This window comes from Thalassophryne amazonica, chromosome 1 (genome assembly GCF_902500255.1).
Source record: "Thalassophryne amazonica chromosome 1, fThaAma1.1, whole genome shotgun sequence".
NCBI classification, from domain to species: domain Eukaryota; kingdom Metazoa; phylum Chordata; class Actinopteri; order Batrachoidiformes; family Batrachoididae; genus Thalassophryne; species Thalassophryne amazonica.
The window spans coordinates 57,383,170-57,404,068 of NC_047103.1; positions in this window are offsets into that span (position 1 = coordinate 57,383,170).

Below are 20,899 nucleotides of genomic sequence, written 5' to 3' on the forward strand. Positions count from 1 at the left end.
ACAACTAGCATTCTGAAGAAAATCCTTACAAAATGTTTTTTTTACCTCAAGATTAATTTGAGTACTGTTGAAGTTAAAACAATGTTTCTACATTAGGAAACAATTAATTTGAGTACTGTACATTTTGAAGTTAAAATGTTACTACATTAGAAAACTTGTAATTAAAATAGCTTTAAGTTTAAAAAAGAAAAAAAGGAAGACTCTTTAGAATCTTCATCAACTGGTAGAGAAATAGTTTTTGGTTAGCTGCTTGGAATGATGCTCAAATGACAATGGGTCAAGCTTGACCATCTTTGAACTTGTCCAAGGTCTGTGTCCCAAGAATGTTTCCTGTGACTTTGAAGACCCTGGCAGTAATAGAAATAAGACAGTTTCACAGATCAAGTTCTAACCTTCCTCAGAGCAATATCATAATTACAGCTTCCCAAGCTCATGGCTGCGCATGATATAGCTGCGGCCACCCCCACACTCACTATACCTCAATTCTAAGGTGATTGGGTGTGGACATAATTTCGTTGCACTTGTAACTTTGTTGCATTTGTAATGACAAATCTATCTTTTTCTGTTAATAGATTGATCCTTCAGCATTAAAAGTTCTGAATCAATATAGTGTGCACACATTTTATTTAGCAATGCTGAGTGATGGTTCACTTAATGACAGTTGTCCAACTGCAAGTTGTTTATGCTTGTACGTTTCATCACAGTAAGTTTGAGACCAATAATAAAATATAAATTGTTCAAAATAAAGGATAAAATAACTTATGTTAAAATATTTATTTCTAAAACTAAAAGTCAGATTACAACAGCGACAATTAGTTTAAACATCAAACACTGTGGTGACCCAGCCTATAAGCATGGTAAGGGCATATGGTATAAACTGACTGAAATCATAAATTATTGTCCAGAAAGAGTGACGTTTGGTGGCTGTAAACTTATAAGTGCTACTACAGTGACAGCTATGTGGTCTATCGGATCATACATGCCGATAATTAGATTCAACAGGGTTTTATGACATAATTACTAGATCACACCCGTGGATCACGTCTACAACAAGTTGGGAGTGGGCAGACACCTCACTTGGGATTAGGCTTGGGTATCGAAAACCGGTTCTTTTCGGGTATTGTTAAGAAATGATTTGATCCACCGACATCAATAGCCTTTTTGCTTAACGATTCCCTTATTGGTCCTTCAGAGCAGCTGTTGTTTTTGAGGGTGTTTGTCGGGAAAACGATCATTTCTCTATGTTGATTACAGACCCTGCTGTTGTGTGGGCCGCTGAAGAGGAGGTACTGCTGGCCAACCACCAGAGGGCGTCCTGCCTGAATGGCGGGCTTCAGGCACGAGAGGGCGCAGCCGGGAATGACAGCTGCCACTCATTACCACCTGACAGCTGTCACTCATCACCACTTCATCACCACATCCCATATAAGCCGGGCAGCAACTCCACCTCCCTGCCGAGATATCGTCTACCCGTCAGGTAAACCGCTCAGCTTGAGTAAACACAACAGTAGTAACGTCTTTGCTTCTGTGTGTAACATTACTTTTGCAGACGAACTTGTTTGTACATAAGGAGTAGTCGTTGTGTTTGGGGAGATGGCGTACTCCGCTCCTCGGTTGTGGACTACTAGTGTGACATCAGGATCTGCATTTATTTCGGGAGTATTGTGATTAAGAGGTGGAGGTGTTTCCCACCATTGTACTGACTGTTTGCTGGGTGTTCACGCACCCACCATCACCTGTTCTGTTCTTCCTGCCAGCAGTACCAGATCTGACAGTCGGAGGCAGTGGCCACCTGGGGACTCAGCGCTTGGTGGCTCCGGTGTGCTCCAGATCCGCTGGCAGTGGAAAGCGTGTGGGGCCCGGCTCTTCTCTGGACAGGCGTCTTCTATCCTTGAGCCTGCCCACACGTCACCTAGCATTATTGACTGTTATTCTAAATTGTATTTGTCTGTTTTTCCATTGCGCACATTCACAACATTAAATTGTTGTATTTTGGCTTATCCATTGTCCATTCATTTACGCCCCCTGTTGTGGGTCCGTGTCACTACACTTTACCAACACCTGCAGCACGACTCCACTTTGAAGCATGAAACAGTGCTTCGATCCGTTGGCTCGTTGGTTCTTTAATTCGCTGCTCTTCAGAAGCGGCAAGTCTGCTTCTTAACCCCTCTCAAAGCCATTAAAATTTTAATCATGAATCACTTTTGTGTGGATTAAAGTGACTAACTGGGACTCTTTTCTTGTAGCAATCAAGAAACCAGAATGGTTCTCTGTTCCGTTCGCCCAGCTCCAAACGCTGCTCCACTCTCTGCCGAGACAGAGTCTGGTTGGAATTAACTTCAAAACGAATTGCCTTTTTTAAATAAAATGACACCTCTTTCCAAACGCTATAATACAGACAATAAACTACCGCCCGGAGCGCGGCTCGCTCTCCACCGTTGTGCGGACGTCTTTAAACCGGTTATACCGCTCCTTAATCTGTGTGATGCCCATAGGATCGTCACCGAAAGCCATCTGAATCATCCGAATGGTTTCCACCTGGCTGTCGCCCAGTTTCTGGCAAAATTTGATGCAGTCACACTGCTTCCGCCATTTTCCATGAAATGAAAATCCAACAAGAGACAACACCCATCCTCACACAAAGGCTGCTTACCAGAAAATTATGCAATCGACAGACGTGAAAAAATTCACGTATGCGCACGAAGGGTCAAGGTTGGCTCATGCAAGCACATGTGATTCAAATCCATCAGGTTTTTGCAAAAAATAAAAAGGTCGGATACTTTTCTAACAGTGTGTATGAAGAGTTCAGATGCAAAACCCAGTAAGTGATCTTCTCTTTAAATGGAGAAAAATGCAGTTGAAAATGAAGATTTAAAGGAAACCCTATTAAATGCACAGACTTTCATCAATAAAGTGAAAACAGTTTGTTCAAATTCTTTCATATTTTGCACACTGATGGTCCCCTTGACAGCCAAGTACATGTTGTCCTCAACTAAAAATTTATGCTTTTGCATCTGAACTCTTATTTATTTATATATATGTGTGTGTGTGTGAAGAATTTCACATTGAGTATGAGTGCTCAATCATCTTACTGCACATCTCTACCCCGTTGAGCAAAAGTACTCATCAATGAGCTCTACTGTGCATGCGCTTTCACACTTCACCCGTCAAGCGCAGTTTAGATAGGTGTACATTGTAAGTTGCCAATCTGTATAGTAGTCATGGGAAGATAACAGATTTTTTTTCCTGTTATGATTATCTTGGCCATAGTAATTGCGTTTAATATCACAAATTCAAAAATAATAGTGGAATTGCAGTAGTACATTTTATTGTAGGCTAAAACTAATATTTTAAAATGTGTAGTTTTTACTGTGGCTCCAAGGTCTACTGAATATAGTAAATTCTATCCAATAATCTTCAAAGGGTATTAAGGTGCAAATAAATTCGTACTTTTATAGTGAGTACGTTTTACATATTTCTACGTTGGGATGAACAACTGATACCTTTGTTTTCTTGTCAAAATAAACGAACTATGTCAAGATATAGGTCTTGTCTCAGAGTGATGCTGAAAAACTAATCCATGCATTTATTTCCTCTAGGCTGGACTATTGTAATTCATTATTATCAGGTTGTCCTACAAGTTCCCTGAAAAGCCTTCAGTTAATTCAAAATGCTGCAGCTAGAGTACTAACGGGGACTAGAAGGAGAGAGCATATCTCACCCATATTGGCCTCTCTTCATTGGCTTCCTGTTAATTCTAGAATAGAATTTAAAATTCTTCTTCTTACTTATAAGGTTTTGAATAATCAGGTCCCATCTTAGGGACCTCATAGTACCATATCACCCCAATAGAGCGCTTCGTTCTTTGACTGCAGGCTTACTTGTAGTTCCTAGGGTTTGTAAGAGTAGAATGGGAGGCAGAGCCTTCAGCTTTCAGGCTCCTCTCCTGTGGAACCAGCTCCCAATTCGGATCAGGGAGACAGACACTCTCTCTACTTTTAAGATTAGGCTTAAAACTTTCCTTTTTGCTAAAGCTTATAGTTAGGGCTGGATCAGGTGACCCTGAACCATCCCTTAGTTATGCTGCTATAGACTTAGACTGCTGGGGGGTTCCCATGATGCACTGTTTCTTTCTCTTTTTGCTCTGTATGCACCACTCTGCATTTAATCATTAGTGATTGATCTCTGCTCCCCTCCACAGCATGTCTTTTTCTTGGTTCTCTCCCTCAGCCCCAACCAGTCCGAGCAGAAGACTGCCCCTCCCTGAGCCTGGTTCTGCTGGAGGTTTCTTCCTGTTAAAAGGGAGTTTTTCCTTCCCACTGTAGCCAAGTGCTTGCTCACAGGGGGTCGTTTTGACCGTTGGGGTTTTTACGTAATTATTGTATGGCCTTGCCTTACAATATAAAGCGCCTTGGGGAAACTGTTTGTTGTGATTTGGCGCTATATAAATAAAATTGATGATTGATGAATTGATGAAGATATGTGTATTCAGTGAATGAAAGTGACACATGATAGGTAGGTTGTTTCAGTGAAGTTAATTTCTACACACGTACGAGGTCTATTAGAAAAGTATCCGACCTTATTATTTTTTTCAAAAACCATATGGATTTGAATCACGTGTGATTACATCAGACATGCTTGAACCCTCGTGGGCATGCAAGAGTTTTTTCACGCCTGTCGGTTACGTCATTCGCCTGTGGGCAGTCTTTAATTGAGGAGTGGCCCACCCTCTCATCGATTTTTCATTGTTTAGGAATGGCTCAGAGACTGCTGCTTTGTTTGCTAAAATTTTTTTCAAAAGCTGTAAGGCACAACTGACTGGACACCATTCGATAAATTCAGCTGGTTTTCAGTAAAAATTTTAACGGCTGATGAGAGATTTTGGTCTGGTAGTGTCGCTTTAAGGACGGCCCATGGCGCCTGATGGCGATCTGCGCTTCGAGGCGGCAGCGTCTCGCTGTTTCAAGTTGAAAACTTCCACATTTCAGGCTCTGTTGACCCAGTAAGTCGTCAGAGAACAGAGAACTTTCAGAAGAAGTCGGCATGAGGAGTTTATTCGGACATTCCATTGTTAACGGACATTTTGTAATGAAAGAACATGTGGGCAGAGTCGCATGTCGGGCCGGACCCGACCGCGGGGGGTCGCGACAGGAAACACACCTCCATTGGAAACCTTAATGGGCAAGTTGGAACATGCCCAAGCTGTTAAACAATTTCTCAGTTACTCACTTGTTGAAAGCCATTAAAAGCTGCCTGAATTTTACAAATGGTTTTCAACACGGAGGTGTTTTTCCTGTCGCGGCGCACACAGATTTGCTGAGTCGTCACGGAAACGATTCGGCGAATTTGCGCGCACGTCTTTCATTAAAAAATGTCAAACAGTGGAATGTCCGCATAAAGTCCTCATGCCGGCCTCTTCTGAATCTTCTCTGTTCTCTCACGACGTCCTGGGTGAATTAAGCCTTAAATTAGTATGTTTTCAGCTCGAAACAGGCCAACGACGGCACCTGGAAGCGCTGCAGGACGTCCCGCTCCGTGGGAAGTCCTTACACCGACAGAAACATCCCATAATCTCTCATCAGACGTTAAACTTTTCACCGAAAACCATCTTAATTTCTCGAATAGTGTCCACTCGGATATTCCTCACAGGTCCAGAAAAAATTTTGATAAAGCAACGCGCGCCGTCTCGAGCAGCGTGTGAAACAAAGGAATTCAGCCGAGAGGGCGGGACCACATCTCACTCAAGGCCTGCCCACAGGGAAATGACGTCACCGACACGCGTGAAAAAACTCACGCATGTGCACGAGGGTTCAAGCATGATTGGTGTAATCGCATGTCATTCAAATCCATATAGTTAAAAAAAAACAAAAGGGTCGGTTTATTATCTAAGAGACCTCATATCTGTCGATTTACGCCACAGGTAGCTCAACTCAACGGGGGAGCTCATCTTGACAGAACAGTTAACCGAATGTTCAAAACGTCAGGTAGTGATGTAGAAATCTCCGCCAACCTTGCGTGTTCACAAGTGGATACGGAAAAATGATCGCCTGGTGCCCTCTCTCTGAATGGCCCTGCTAAGAATGTGTTTATGCCATTGCAGTAGCCTATGACAACTTATTTTAGTACATGAACCACTTCCAAAGACATATTACCAAAGCGTAAGAGCCAGTTTTTATAAGAATCAGGCAGGTTTGTCCCCCCCAAAATTTTATGGGTAGATATGTTAGAAAGGAATAATCGTTTTATTTTTATTTTTTTTTATCCTTGATAGGGTCTGCTTTTTTTAGGAGGTCCGGGAAATTTGGGGTCAAACTGAGCCAAAATGGGTTCATACCATAACCATATAGGTTTTTGAATGCTCATATTTCTGTGTGCCCTGAGTGAGCCAAATTGATTTTTCATTAGTGTTAGTCTATGAGGCATGGACTCTCCAAAAATGTGAAAATTTTGGTGACTGACTCAATGTGCAGCCTGTAGGTGACACTGCAAATTGCTTTTATTTATTTATTTTTTCCAATGAAAATTTTGGCGGCTGACTTTGGGCACACAAGTATACGGGGTGCTTTTGCAGCCAAAATGCGAAATTACACACTTTCACAGTGATTTTTCCATGCGCCCTAAGTCAGAAGTGATGAAAAATGGCTCATATTGTCATTCAGCATCTCTAGTTTCAGTGCTAAAGAGTTTTGTGGCTGGTTTTAGTATTGAGCTTTTTGCACAGTTTTTGTTGGACCACTTCACGAAGAGGCCAAATATGGTAAATTGGCAACTTCCTCCGATTTTCATGAAACTTGCAGAATTTGCTCCCATAATAGGGTAAAGGGGTCTCTTTAACTTTGACTGCAGTGTGGCAAGCCATTCTGGTTGCAGGCTGTCACCTGGTGGCCAAATAGGAATTAAACTGCAAAAAATAAACACTTTCAAATAACCTTTATTTTATGAACCATCTGTGAAAAATGTACAACAATGTGAAGAGAATAGGACAAACGGTTCATGAAATATGTGGTTATTTGAAAGCTTATTTTTTTGCAAAAAAATAGCAATTTGCAGCACCACCTATGGGCAGCACCGAGTCAGCCGCCAAACTTTTCATGATTTTGGAGAGTCTATATTTGATAGACTAACGCTAAGGAAAATCAATTTGGCTCACTTAGGGGGCATGGAAATATGAGAATTCGAAAGCCTAAATTTTGTGATTTTGATCATTTTGACCCCTAATTTCCAGGGCCCCCTAAAAAAAAAAAGCAAACCATATCAAGGATTTTAAAAAATTAACTGTTGTTCATTTCTAACATATATCTACCATTTATTAAAATAAAAGACATCTACCTGACTTATTAAAATTAGCTCTTAAGTTCTAGAATATGTTACAGCTGTTGACATTTAGAGCTGTAACAGGATTTAGCCTTATAGGCTATCTGAGAGTAGGCAGGTGTAGGCCTACATGTGTGCCAGTTTCATGAACTTGTTCTCATTTTTAATTCTTGCTTTTAATTAAATCTGTTAATTTCCATGATTTCATTCCCATGTTTTATTAGTTATGTAACAAGCCAAGTTTAGTAGGCTACATTTGAAAGTTTGGGGGAGGGAAAGGGAACATTCCCTTGATCGCTGTTAGGTCTTATAGGTTATCTGATATCTGCTCCATAGCTGGCTAGTCTGAGGGACTTCTTGAAGGATAGAGATGTCAGCCTATTCTTGACTTGTCAGAGTGAAATGTGGCAACAAAAATCAGTGAAATGAACACACCGTTTCAAAAAATATATAATTGCAAATGGGAGCAGTAGGTGAATAAAGACCAGAGATAGTCCAATAAAATAGCAGTTTTCATTCACCATGCTGTAACTAATGAATAGTCCTTGGCTATGTTTATATTGTGCCTAAATATTCCTGATTACCTTAAAATGATAAGCGTAAGTGGTCTTGTGTTGTTCAATAACCTATAACAGGACTGGTTCTGTTTAAAGTCTAGTCAGCTGTGGTTTATTAGTTAATATTCAGTGTTAAGTTTCTTCTTCCATGTTCTCTTCTTTGTCACAGATTGATCCATCTGTGATACAGCTAATGAGTGATGTCCACTTGGCAAAGTACATTCCTAAATCAGGGGACCGGATAGCTGTGGTGGCCTTTTGTAGGCAATCCAGCACAGCCAGTAATTCAAGACGAGACCAGATACTGACTCGACTGCGCCGAAGACTATCAGCAACTACAACAGAAGCAACTCCTTCAAAAAATCCAACTTGGAATGGGAATAAGAATGCAGGAAAAACAGAGAGGCGGATTGAATTCGGATGGATGGAGTATGATTCTAAACAGCAGCAATACCAGCAGGTGAAAGCAATTAAAGGTGGAGGAACCAGACATTTGACAGTCAATAAAAACCTAACTGTGGAGGAAGTAAGGGTCATGGCAGAAAATATCTTTTTTCCAGACGGGGCATCAAAGAACAAAAAACTCTCATGTTATCATTCTGAAATTCAGTCCTCACAGATTGAAGTTGAGAGCTCAAGCACTGTTGAGCAACTGTATAACATAAGTAGAGTTGGAATACTACGACTATATCTCTGCATCAAGTTAAAGGATGTAGAGATGGAGGAAGACAGCTATCCCCAGACCTCACAGAGCTCAACTTCAATTGCACATGAAGTAGAAAGTTTTGCTGAGACCAGGCAGTACTTATCAGAACCAGATAATGACTATGTTGTCAACACTGATATTCCCACAGATAACATGGACGACACAGTGGTTTGGACTGGCCAGTACACATTGGTAGAAAATGAGGTTTCACCTGTTAGTGTCTGTGGTTGTAGATAATATGACCCCTGCTGATTCATCTCCATTTGCAAAGCCCGCCAGTGACCTTGAACTGCTTCTAAGCCAACCATCAGTTACAGGGGTGGAACCCACAGTTGCAGGAATAGGCATACAGCACACTCTCTCTTCAACAGCCAATGAATCCTTGCCATGTAATTCGGTGTATTCCTCAGTTGTTGACCTGACCTCTACTGAATCTCCTCTCCAAGACTCTGGGATGTTGCAACCTTCTGTTGCGCAGCCTTTACCTCAGTCAGACAGTGACCGTGTGCTCAGTTTGACACTAATCGTACGGTGAAGACACTGTCTCGCTGATCTTATCCAGGAATTTAAAGATCCTCATGTTTTAGAGTCACAGATCTACATTAAGATGCGATTGCCTAATGGGCAAATTGAAGAATGAGAAGGAATAGGATTGTTCCGTGATTGCATTCTGGACAGAGTTTTATGAGAGATGCACAATGGGCCATGATGCAAAAGTGCCTTTTATCAGGCATGATTTTCAAATTGAAGAATGGAAGGCTGTTGCTAGAGTGCTTGTTTTGGGATGGAAACATGCTGGCTACTTCCCAGTGCAGCTAGCAGCCCCATTCCTGGAGGAGGTACTGTATGGATCAGCAGTTAGCAGCTGCAAGGGTGTATTTTTACAGTACGTGTCAGAGCAGTAGAGGCAGATTCTTCTTAGTGCCTTGGATGACTTTGATTCAATTGAAATGGAGACTCTGCTTGACCTCCTTGATGTCCACGAGTGTCACCAGGGGCCAAATAAAGATAATCTAATCCCATTACTTGCACAAATGGGTCACAAGTCCATAATCCAAGCACCAATGTACATCAGTGAATGCTGGCGCCCCATAGTCGATACCTTAGCCCACTCTCTCCCGATCGAAGTGCTGCATCAACTGTTAAAACAAAACAAAAAAACAACTTCGAAGACTGTGAAGGTGCTTCTCCAGTTCCCAGATGAGATGACCACAATACAGCATGCAGTTGCTTGCCATCTGAAATGTGGAATTGTGGAAGCTGACCAGCAAACTTTACAAAACTTCCTGAGGTTTTGCACTGGCTCAAATTTGGTTGGGCATTCCATTAACATTGAGTTCATTGAAACATCTGAGTTTCAGCGACGGCCTCAGGCTCACACATGTGGGTACATTCTTAAATTACCTGTTTGTTACTACAACTACCCAGACCTCAGGAGTGATTTCAATAGTGTGCTGACTAGTTAGGTCTGGGCTATGGATTTTGTGTAGATTGTCATCAGCTAGTTCGCAGTTCTCAGTAGTTAGCTTTATGGAAAAAAACTGCAGTGCCTCAAAGTTGGAGTTGGTAATCTGTTCTGATACTAAACAACTCAGTAAGGTGGTCCTTACTCTGCAGAGTTTTGAAAAGTCAATACTCTCACCCCCTGAATAGGTTCCAATTGAGAAAACATGCTGTGTAAAATTTTGTTTGTATAAAGTTATTTTATAACTATTTTATAAACAATTGAAGTTTTGCTATGGCAGCACGGTGTCTTAGTGATTAGTACTGTTGCTTCACAGCCAGCAAGGTGGTCATGGGATCATTTCTCACCTGTGGAGTTTACATGTTCTCCCTGTTTGTGTGGGTTCCCTTGAGGTGCTCTGGCTTCCTCCCACAGCCAAAGACATGCAGGATAGGTGGATTGGAAACTTTAAATTGTCTGTGTGTGTGTGTGTGTGTGTGCGCGCGCAGGTGTGAATGTTTGTTTGTCTGTATGTGGCCCTGCAACAGACTGGTGTCCTGTCCAGGGTGAACCCTGCCTCAACCCCCCTGACTGCCTCAGCAGTCACAGGGTGTGATACTGATAAAAAATAATCTATACAAACACAATTTTACTCAGCAAGTTTTCTTCATCAATTGGAACCTATTCAAGGGTCAGAGTATTAAGTTTTAAAACTTGGCAAAATGCGGCTCATCCTGCAACTCATCTTAACTGTTAAATGCTAAGTAAACTGTCTGCAAAACATTTTTCATTTTGTATGATCAATTTTGTAATCCTTCCTGGATTAAACGGGTGTCAACGTTTTTTTAATTCTTACACAAGTGTTCATATACAGGTTTAAATGTAGCAAAGATGCAATAAATTTTATGAAAGAAAATGTTTGTTTTTTTGTTATGAAACATGCAGTGTTTTACATATAGGCAATGTTTTTGTTTTAAGGTTTAAAGTAGACCTGCATTGAAATAAATGTGGTCAGATTTCAGAAAGAAATAGCTGATATGTATTTATAAGACCCTTGTGAATGCAGTAAAGTAAATCTGTAAGCCCAAATTTGTAATTCAGCAGAGAAATCTTCGTTTAAAAATGACAAATTTGCAGCTAAAATTTAGCCCTCGGTGAAAACAGTTTGTACAGCCATATCATTTCCATGACGTCAGGGACAAGACAACGCGCTCCCTCCTTCAGTCCGATCCCGCATTGAAATTGATTTTATCTGTTAGTAATGTTACTTATACACGTCCTGGTTTCAACATCCAAAAGTAAGCTGCAATGAATGTGAGATACAGATCTGTGTGCTCAGATCAGCAACGACATCGACAGCGGGCGCTGTTCTTCCTCTCCCGCTCTCTGCCTCCGCTGCGCTTATTAAGTCTGCAGGCTCGTTAACGAGCTCGTTAACCGCCAACGCGGGCCACTCACACTGCCCGTGTCTGCTTTGCAGCCGGTGTTGTGCCAGATTCAGCGCACAACACCGGCATCACCTCTCTGTCTACTGAATGGAGCTGCAGCACACTTGGCACAAGTCCTGAGATTACGCTCGCTGTTTTAATGCGAAGTGGCCGGTACACCTGTTGCTGCAAGGACAGACTTCTTGCGGCAAAATCTACAGCACCGCACGTCTCAGCAATCGGAGCCCCAGAGCTCCATGGACGCTGAGAGAGGTTTATATATTTTTAATGACTGGGATTCTTTGCAGGTCTCGCCTCCATATCCCGCGATGGTACCGGAGGCGAAAGACAGTAGATTTTCATTGCGACACCACTCAATCAAACGGGCGTATGAAAAAGTCCCCCAAAATAATTTTCAAGCACAAATAAAAGAAATGTGTACTCACCAAACATGCCGCAAGACAATATGAAGTTTTAAAAAAAAGTAGATCCTCTCCCAGCAATGCATGCTGGGAGAGAGGGTCTTCTCCGAGACGTCTCGGCAGCGTCCATGATGAGAGGGACAATTTGCGGAGGGCTAAATGTTAGCTGTAAATTTGTCATTTTCAAATGAAGATTTCTCCGTTGAATGACAGATCTAGGCTTGCAGATTTACTTTACTACATTCAGAAGGATCTCATGTGTAAATGTAAGTCATTTTTTGTTCAAAAAATCTGAAGATTCAGATGGCTTTTCAGTCGTGTGACTATCCAAGAAATTGTGGATGAGCTGGGCATGTCACAACATGTCCTGTGAGGCTTCAACACGGTGGCGCTTTTGTTCCGCCATCAGCTTCATGCCAATGAATTTCGCTGCAACTCTTTTCATGGCCAAATCTTCTGTCACAGTGGAATGTGCTGAATAAGTGCTGATGTCCACCTCTTCTGCAATTTCTCGGATAGTCACACGATGGTTCCACATCACCACAGCGTTCACTTTGGAAATGATCTGGTCATTTCAGCATGTCGATGGCTGCCCAGAGCGCGGCGCGCTCTCCACTGTTGTGCGGCCGTATTTAAATCAGTTGTACCGCTCCTTAATCTGTGTGATGCCCATAGGATCGTCACCGAAAGCCGTCTGAATAATCCGAATGGTTTCCACCTGGTTGTCGCCCAGTTTCTGGCAAAATTTAATGCAGTCGCACTGCTCCAGTCGTTCTGCCATTTCCTTGCAAAGAAAAAACGATGAGAGACTACACCCATCCTCACACAAAGGCTTCTTACAAGCAAATGACGCAACCGACAGGCGTGAAAAAAATCACGCATGCGCACGAAGGTTCAAGTTTGGCTCATGCAAGCACACATGAGATCAGGTTTTTGAAAAAAATAAAAAGGTCCGATACTTTTCTAACAGACCTCGTATAAATGTTGCAGAGGTGTCAAGTAAATACTTCGTTACTGTACTTAAGTACACTTTTTAGGTATCTGTACTTTACTCCTTTACTTATTTTTCTGCCTACTTCTGACTTCTACTCATTACATTTTCACACAAGTATCTGTACTTTCTATTCCTTACATTTTTAAAACAAACAGCCTCGTTACTCTTGGCTTCAGTTTAATGTTTATATATATATATATATATATATATATATATATATATATATATTTCACGTCATGTGCGCCTGTAATCAACTTTTCTGCAGCACGGCTTTGCTTTGAACCGTGAACCAATCGAAGCAGTGGTTCGCAGATTGAATGCTTCGACCTATTGCTTCGTTTATTCTTTCTTTCTTTCGCTTAATTTTCCCCCGCTAAAATCCTAAAGAGCATACTTCTGTGAGTATTATTTACCTTTTCTACGTTAAACCGACCTGTTATGGTCTTCTGAAACAGCTGATGTATTTTATAACTTAAAAACGGGAGCGACGCTAACGCGTTAGCATGTCTATGGCGTTTTCAATGTTAAAAGTTAGCATTAAGCAGTTGCAGCTCTCATCACGTTCGGGTGCATTTGTTTTCAAATTGTAATATTTCTTAAATTTATTTTTGTTTATATATCAATACTCTAATGATTATTATATATAATTTTAGAGAAAGAGGGAAAAAGAACCTGAATAGAAACACAACAGAAAATATAAAAGCAACTAACAATGAACATACATAAATAAATACATACATAAATAAGTGTTTCCTGTGAACACCTAGTGACTCTTACCCCTCCACTTCATCCCTGTCTTATTTAATGATGGTCAAACCATATTTTCAATGTGTTAATTTCTTCAGTGATTTCCTCCAGAACTATCTGCCAAACTAGAAAACTGCTGCATCCTAGTAAGAGCAGAATACTACTGGAATGAATTTGAATAAGGAAAAGTTGTGTTGTTTTTTTTTTTTTGTTTTTTTTTTCCTTCACTAAATGGATGCTGCACTCACTGCAGTTTATTGTCTGGAATAGAAACCAGATTGCATTTCAGAGCTTCTAGAATCGAAACATTTTCGTGCAGGTGGTGTTGGGGGGTAATTTTGGGTTTTGGGTCTTGGGCCACATGTAGAACGAATCAGATTTTAAATTAAGCTTTCAATTCATATAGTGGCATCTACCTTTTTTTTTTTTTTTTTTTTTTTTTTTTTTTAAAGGTTACTTTATACTTTTATACGTTAAGTAGGTTTTGGAGCACATACTTTTTCACTTTTACTTGAGTAAAGAGGTCAAGTTGATACTTCAACTTTTACCAGAGTGTTTTTAAACTGCAGTATCTATACTTCTACATAAGTAACAAATGTGTGTACTTTTGACACCACTGAAATGTTGTAACATAATTCTGCTCTAACAATAATATTGAAAGATCTCTGACGGCCCTTCCCACCTCTGCACAGTTGTACAATGGTTTAGTCCAGGCGCACACACGGCACTCTGCCCCCCCCCACACACACACACACATCCCAAACGGGATCTGACAGAAAGAGGAGGTGTTTAGTAGAGCTGAAACAACTAATCAATTATTAAAATAGTTGTCAACTAATTTAGTCATCGATTAGTTGTTAAATAACTTTGTTTTACCGCAAGTGTTTCGTTTCTTTCATATAAATCAACTGTTTCTGCAGCGCGGCTTTGCTTTGAACCTTGAACCAATCGAAGCAGTGCTTCGATCTGCTGCTTTGTTGATTCATTGTTTTATTTTGCTTTATCTTAATTTTTCCTCACTAAAACCCCCCAAAACATATGTCTGTGAGTAATATTTACTTTTTTATTTTAATCTGACCTGTTATGGGCTTCTGAAACAGTTGATAGATGTATTTTATAACTTAAAAACAGGACCGATGCTAACGTGTTAGCATGTTTATGGCGTTTTCAATGTTAAAGTTAGCATTAAGCTGTTGCAGCTGTCAGCACATTTGTTTTCTGTGTAATAATTCATGGCTCAGCGTTTGTTGTCGTAAAAGAGTCAAATTCAAATTCATCCTAATTGCCAGTTAGGAGCAGAAGTCGCCTTTAGGCGCCCGGGGACCAGCTCCAGATGTATGTCCTGCCTTAGGTCAACAGCAGGGCTGAGCAAACCATGACCGGCCTCATGACGACAGATGACACACACAAACAACACACATAAGTCGGCCCGGTACATGAACACATATAAAAAGCACACACAAGGTAAAACAAATTACAAATTATTATTACAAATTGTAATTTTTTTTATTTTTTTATTTATATATTAGTAATAATAGCAACGACAATAATAGTAATATTAAACAGTAATGGTACAATACAATTTTAGAGAAAGAAACAAAAGAACCTGATTAAACACATCAGAAAAGATAAATCCAACTAACAATGAAGATACAGTGAGGAAAATAAGTATTTGCACACCCTGCGATGTTGCAAGTTCTCCCACTTAGAAATCATGGAGGATGTCTGAAATTTTCATCTTAGGTGCATGTCCACTGTGAGAGACATAATCCAAAAAATAAAAAATAAAAAATCTGGAAATCACAATGTATGATTTTTTTATATATATATATATATATATATATATATATATATATATATATATATATATAATTTATTTGCATGTTACTGTTGCAAATAAGTATTTCACTACCTGCCAATCAGCAGAAATTCTGGCCCTCAAAGAACTGTTAGTCCGCCTCTAAAAAGTCCACCTCTACTCCACTTATTATTCCAGATCAGAAGCACCTATTTGAGGTCATTAGCTGCATAAAGACGCCTGTCCACCCCACACAATCAGTGTGACTCCACTACTAACATGGCTAAGACCAAAGAGCTGTCCAAAGACACCAGAGACAAAATTGTAGACCTCCATAAGGCTGGAAAGGGCTACGGGGCAATTGCCAAGCAGCTTGGTGAAAAAAGATCAATGGTTGGAGCAATTATTAGAAAATGGAAGAAGCTAAACATGACTGTCAGTCTCCCTCGGACTGGGGCTCCATGCAAGATCCCACCTCGTGGCGTATCAGTGATCATAAGAAAGGTGAGGAATCAGCCCAGAACTGCACGGGAGGAGCTGGTCAATGACCTGAAGAGAGCTGGCACCACTGTTTCCAAGGTTACTGTGGGTAATACACTAAGACGTTATGGGTTAAAATCACGCATGGCACGGAAGCTTCCCCTGCTTAAATCAGCACACGTCCAGGCCTGTTTTAAGTTTCCCCATGACCATTTGGATGATCCAGAGGAGTCATGGGAGAAAGTTATGTGGTCAGGTGAGACCAAAATAGAACTTTTTGGTCTTAATTCCACTCGCCGTGTTTGGAGGAAGAAGAATGCTGAGTACCATCTCAAAAACACCGTCCCTACTGTGAAGCATGGGGGTGGAAGCATCATGCTCTGGGGGTGTTTTTCTGCACATGGGACAGGACGACTGCACTGTATTAAGGAGAGGATGACCAGGGCCATGTATTGCAAGATTTTGGGGAACAACCTCCTTCCCTCAGTTAGAGCATTTAAGTCGGGTCGTGGTTGGGTCTTCCAACATGACAGTGACCCGAAGCACACAGCCAGGATAACCAAGGAGTGGCTCCGTAAGAAGCATATCAAGGTTCTGGAGTGGCCTAGCCAGTCTCCAGACCTAAACCCAATAGAAAATCTTTGGAGGGAGCTCAAACTCCGTGTTTCTCAGTGACAGCCCAGTAACCTGGCTGATCTAGAGAAGATCTGTGTGGAGGAATGGGCCAAAATCCCTGCTGCACTGTGTGCAAACCTGGTGAGAAATGACAGGAAATGTTTGACCTCTGTAATTGCAAAGGCTACTATACCAAATATTAACATTGATTTTCACAGGTGTTGAAATACTTATTTGCAGCAGTAACATACAAATAAATTATTTAAAAAAAAATCATACATTATGATTTCCGGATTTTTTTTTTTTAGATTATGTCTCTCACAGTGGACATGCACCTAAGATGAAAATTTCAGACCCCTCCATAGTTTCTAATTGGGAGAATTTGCAAAATCACAGGGTGTTCAAATACTTATTCTCCTCACTGTAAATAAATAAATATAGAAATAAATAACTGTTTCTTGTGAACACTCTTAAACCTCCACTTCACTCCTGTTTTAAGTTTAATGACAATTTGACAAACCACAACTAAGCTGTGTTTTTACACAAGAAAAAATAAAATGCAGTTAACTGCAAATTTGTCTTTTTTCATGAAAATATGTTTTTAAAGATCACATATTACACTTTAGTCAGGCCTTTAAAATAGTTTCGTGGACTCTTGCTGTACTATGTTGTCAGTGGTTGAGATAGTTGCTCAGAATCGGGTCAGAATCGGGTGAAACCTGATAGAAATCTCTTTGTGGTGTGTCGGTGATGTATATGTGGAAAATAAAACAAAACACTACTCCAGGTATGTTTTTGACAGTGTCGTATAGTAACAAAGTAAAAATACTTCACTACTGTACTTAAGTACATTTTGGGAGACTTTGTACTTTACTTGAGTTTTTTTTTATTCAGCTTACTTTCACTTTTCACTTCACTACATTTCCGACATTAAGTGCATACTTATGCGTTTTCTATGTGCCATGCCGTTACTCGTTACTACAAAAAAAAAAAAAAGAAAAAACACACACACGAAAAAAGTTGTGTTTTCACACAGAGACAACTAGTGGCTGCAACGAAGTCAGGCCGATTTGTCATGAGGCATGTCTGGTAGGCTTTTTTGCAGTTGCGCACTTGCGGACTTGTGAGGTGTTTGTCAGAAAAATAATTTCTCTACATTGATTACAGACCTGCAGCGGGTCTGTAATCGACTTTTCTGCAGCGCGGTTTTGCTTTGAACCTTGAACCAGTCGAAGCAGTGATTCACAGATCGAAGCAGTGCTTCGATCTACGATTCATGGATTGATTGTTTAATTTCGCTTTATCCTAATTTTTCCCCGCTAAAACCCTGAAGAGCATATGTCTGTAAGTAATATTTAATATTTTTATGTTAAACCGACCTGTTATGGTCTTTTGAAACAGTTGATAGATGTATTTTATAACTTAAAAACGGGACTGATGCTAACTCATTAGCATGTCTGTGGCGTTTTCAATGTTAAAGTTAGCATTAAGCTGTTTGCATCAGCACGTTTGTGTTGATTTTTCTGTGTAATTAATGGCTTAGCGTTCATTGTTGTAAAAGAGTCAAATTGTAATTTTTTTTAAATTTATTTTTATTCATATATTACTGTAATAATAGCAACAACAATAAGAGCCTACATAATAGACAATAATAAAGATAAAGATAAACTTTATTGATCTCACAGAGGAGAAATTCACGTTACGTCAGCTCTTAAAAACACACAAGGTGGGTGCAAGCAGAGGAAAATGTTCATCAAACAGCGTGTGCAAGGATAAGCAATAATAATAATAATAGTAACAATAGTCAATAATAACAGACTAATAATGTTACAATACAATTTTAGAGAAAGAGACAAAAAGAACCTAATGAAACAAAACACAACAGAAAAGACAAAACCATGTAACAATGAAAATAAATAAATACATATAGAAATAAATAACTGTTTCCTGTGAACACCTAGTGAGTAGCCTACTCACATTTAGGTTTTGAAACCTTGTTTCTGAAGGGTTTTTGTGTGATGTGCACAATTTTCAGTGTTTTGACAAATTCCAGTCATTTAAAAGCCTAGATAAACTTTGTAATATATAAAAAAAATCAGTCCGTTTTTGATTATTAACATTTACTTGTACTTTTACTTTCAATACTTGAGTACATTTAGTTGTACATTACTTGTCATACTTAAGTACAATAAATACTAGATACTTTAAGACTTTTACTTGAGTAGCATTTCAATCGGTGACTTGGAACTTCTACCAAAATAATTTTTTTAAATGGGTATATGTACTTTTACTTGAGTGATTTTTCCGGTACTTTATTTAACACTGGTTTTTGACGAGAATATAACATAACTTTGTGACTGTTGGGAAAGTGTAGTGACACGGACCCACAACAGGGGGTGTAAATGAACGGACAATGAAAATGCCAAAAGATAACAATTTAATGTTGTGAAAATGTGCACAACGGAATACAGATACAACTTTAGGTAACAGTCAATTAACCAGTAGGTGACGTGTGGGCAGGCTCGAGGATAGGAGACACCTGTCCAGAGAAGAGTCGGGCCCCACACGATTTCCACTGCCAGCGGAGACCTGCAATACACCGGAGCCGCCAAGTCCTGAGTCTAGCTATATTGAGTTGGGGGGTCTGGGGGACCAAATTGCACCATTTTCTCAGGGTCCAGAATTTGGTGCTATGCCCCTGCCTGTATGCTATGATCTTAAATGTGGTTAGATGTTAAGTCAGTGGAGTAGTGCATTTCAACTTACACATTGACTCAGGCAGCAATTTACTCCCATGCCATCTCTCTCTCTCCTTTGCTGCAGCAGTGATGTTACATTTATTGTGGAATATATGTTTGTTTTGCCCATATGCCGTGTTCACACCGGGCACAACACGAGGCCACGCAGCGCGACGTGATGGACGCGAATGAAGCGATGCGAATGAGGCAACACGAATGAAGCAACATGAGTGAAGCAATTTTGAGCGATTGGCGCGTTTGTGGCGCGATATTGTGTCACGTCGCGTTGCCCTCCTCCCCAAGTTGAATAATCTGAACTTTTTCGTCTTGTTGTGCCATGATGACCAATCAGGGACTGGATATGTAGTGACGTGGAGATGTCTGGAGTTTGACTGAGGATGTGAACATGTCCTGTCTCTGGTAGCCAGCCTGTGAGCAGGACTTATGTCTCTTTTCTCCTTTATTTCACAATTATGACAGAGTTTTTGTAGCGAGCAGCAGCCCCGCAGCAGCGGGAGCAGAGTTTTTTTTTTTTTTTTTTTTTTACATGAGCGTGCGAGCGAATTGTCCGTGAAGATTATATTATTAATTAACTACACAGATGTATAATAAAGCAAATGGTGACTGGTTTCTAAACACAGTTATGACAGAGTTTTTGGGGAAGAGCGAGGAGCAGCCCCACAGCAAGCAGCGGAGGTTTTTTTTTTTTTTTTATTGTTTACATGTGCGCGTGAACGGGACAGGAGGTCCTCAAACTGGGTCCTGCAGAGGCGGATGGACCGCTGAAAGTGGCCGTCATCCAGACGCAGCTCCTGCAGCAAATAATGATACTCCCCGAATTGGGAACGTCTCATTACGTTTGTCAGCTTTCCACAACAACTCGCTCCATGTGATCAAGGTCCGTCATGTTAACTTGACTGACAACCAGAGCCGGCGAGTGGAATGGAAGCTCCTCCTATTTGATGACGCACCGGGGCGAATTTTCACAGCGAAAGCAGAGCGACACACTGGGTGATGGTGGCGCGTCCATCGCCACGCGACCGAAGTGAATTTGTGGCGTCTGGTCACGCCCGGTGTGAATGCGCCCCCCCGATGACACGGTTCATGGATTAACACCTCATTTCTGCTTCAAACTGCACTCCAGTCATCATCTATCTCAGTGACAGATATCTGAAGCTTTTGTACAACAATCATTTCCACATAAATTCAGCATTATTTCAACATAAAAGGTGGTGGAAGTGATCAGAGCACGGCGGCTAAACAAGCTGCTAGCTGATGCGTTCACTGCACATCAGTCATTTCAAAGCGTCATGGAATTTTGTCGAGTTTCTGCTTAAAACTGACTTTAGAATGATTTAAGAGGTTTTACCTTTATCATCTGATGGTTAATAATTCCATTAATTCATTTGAATGCTTTGGGTGAAGAGACTCTGTCTCAGACATGCTGCTATGGTGCGAAATGACGCATGCGCAGATGCAAAAGGCGGAGCGATTTTTAGGGGCGGACCGTTTGGTCTGCGACACCAGATACTCGGAGTTCAGGGATAGACTCAGATTTTATTGAACCTCCTTTCTGAAATACTCCTCTGATCCTTTCTGTGTGGAGTTTGTTTTTCCCATGTTTATGTGGGTTACCTGTGGGTGTTCTGGCTTCCTT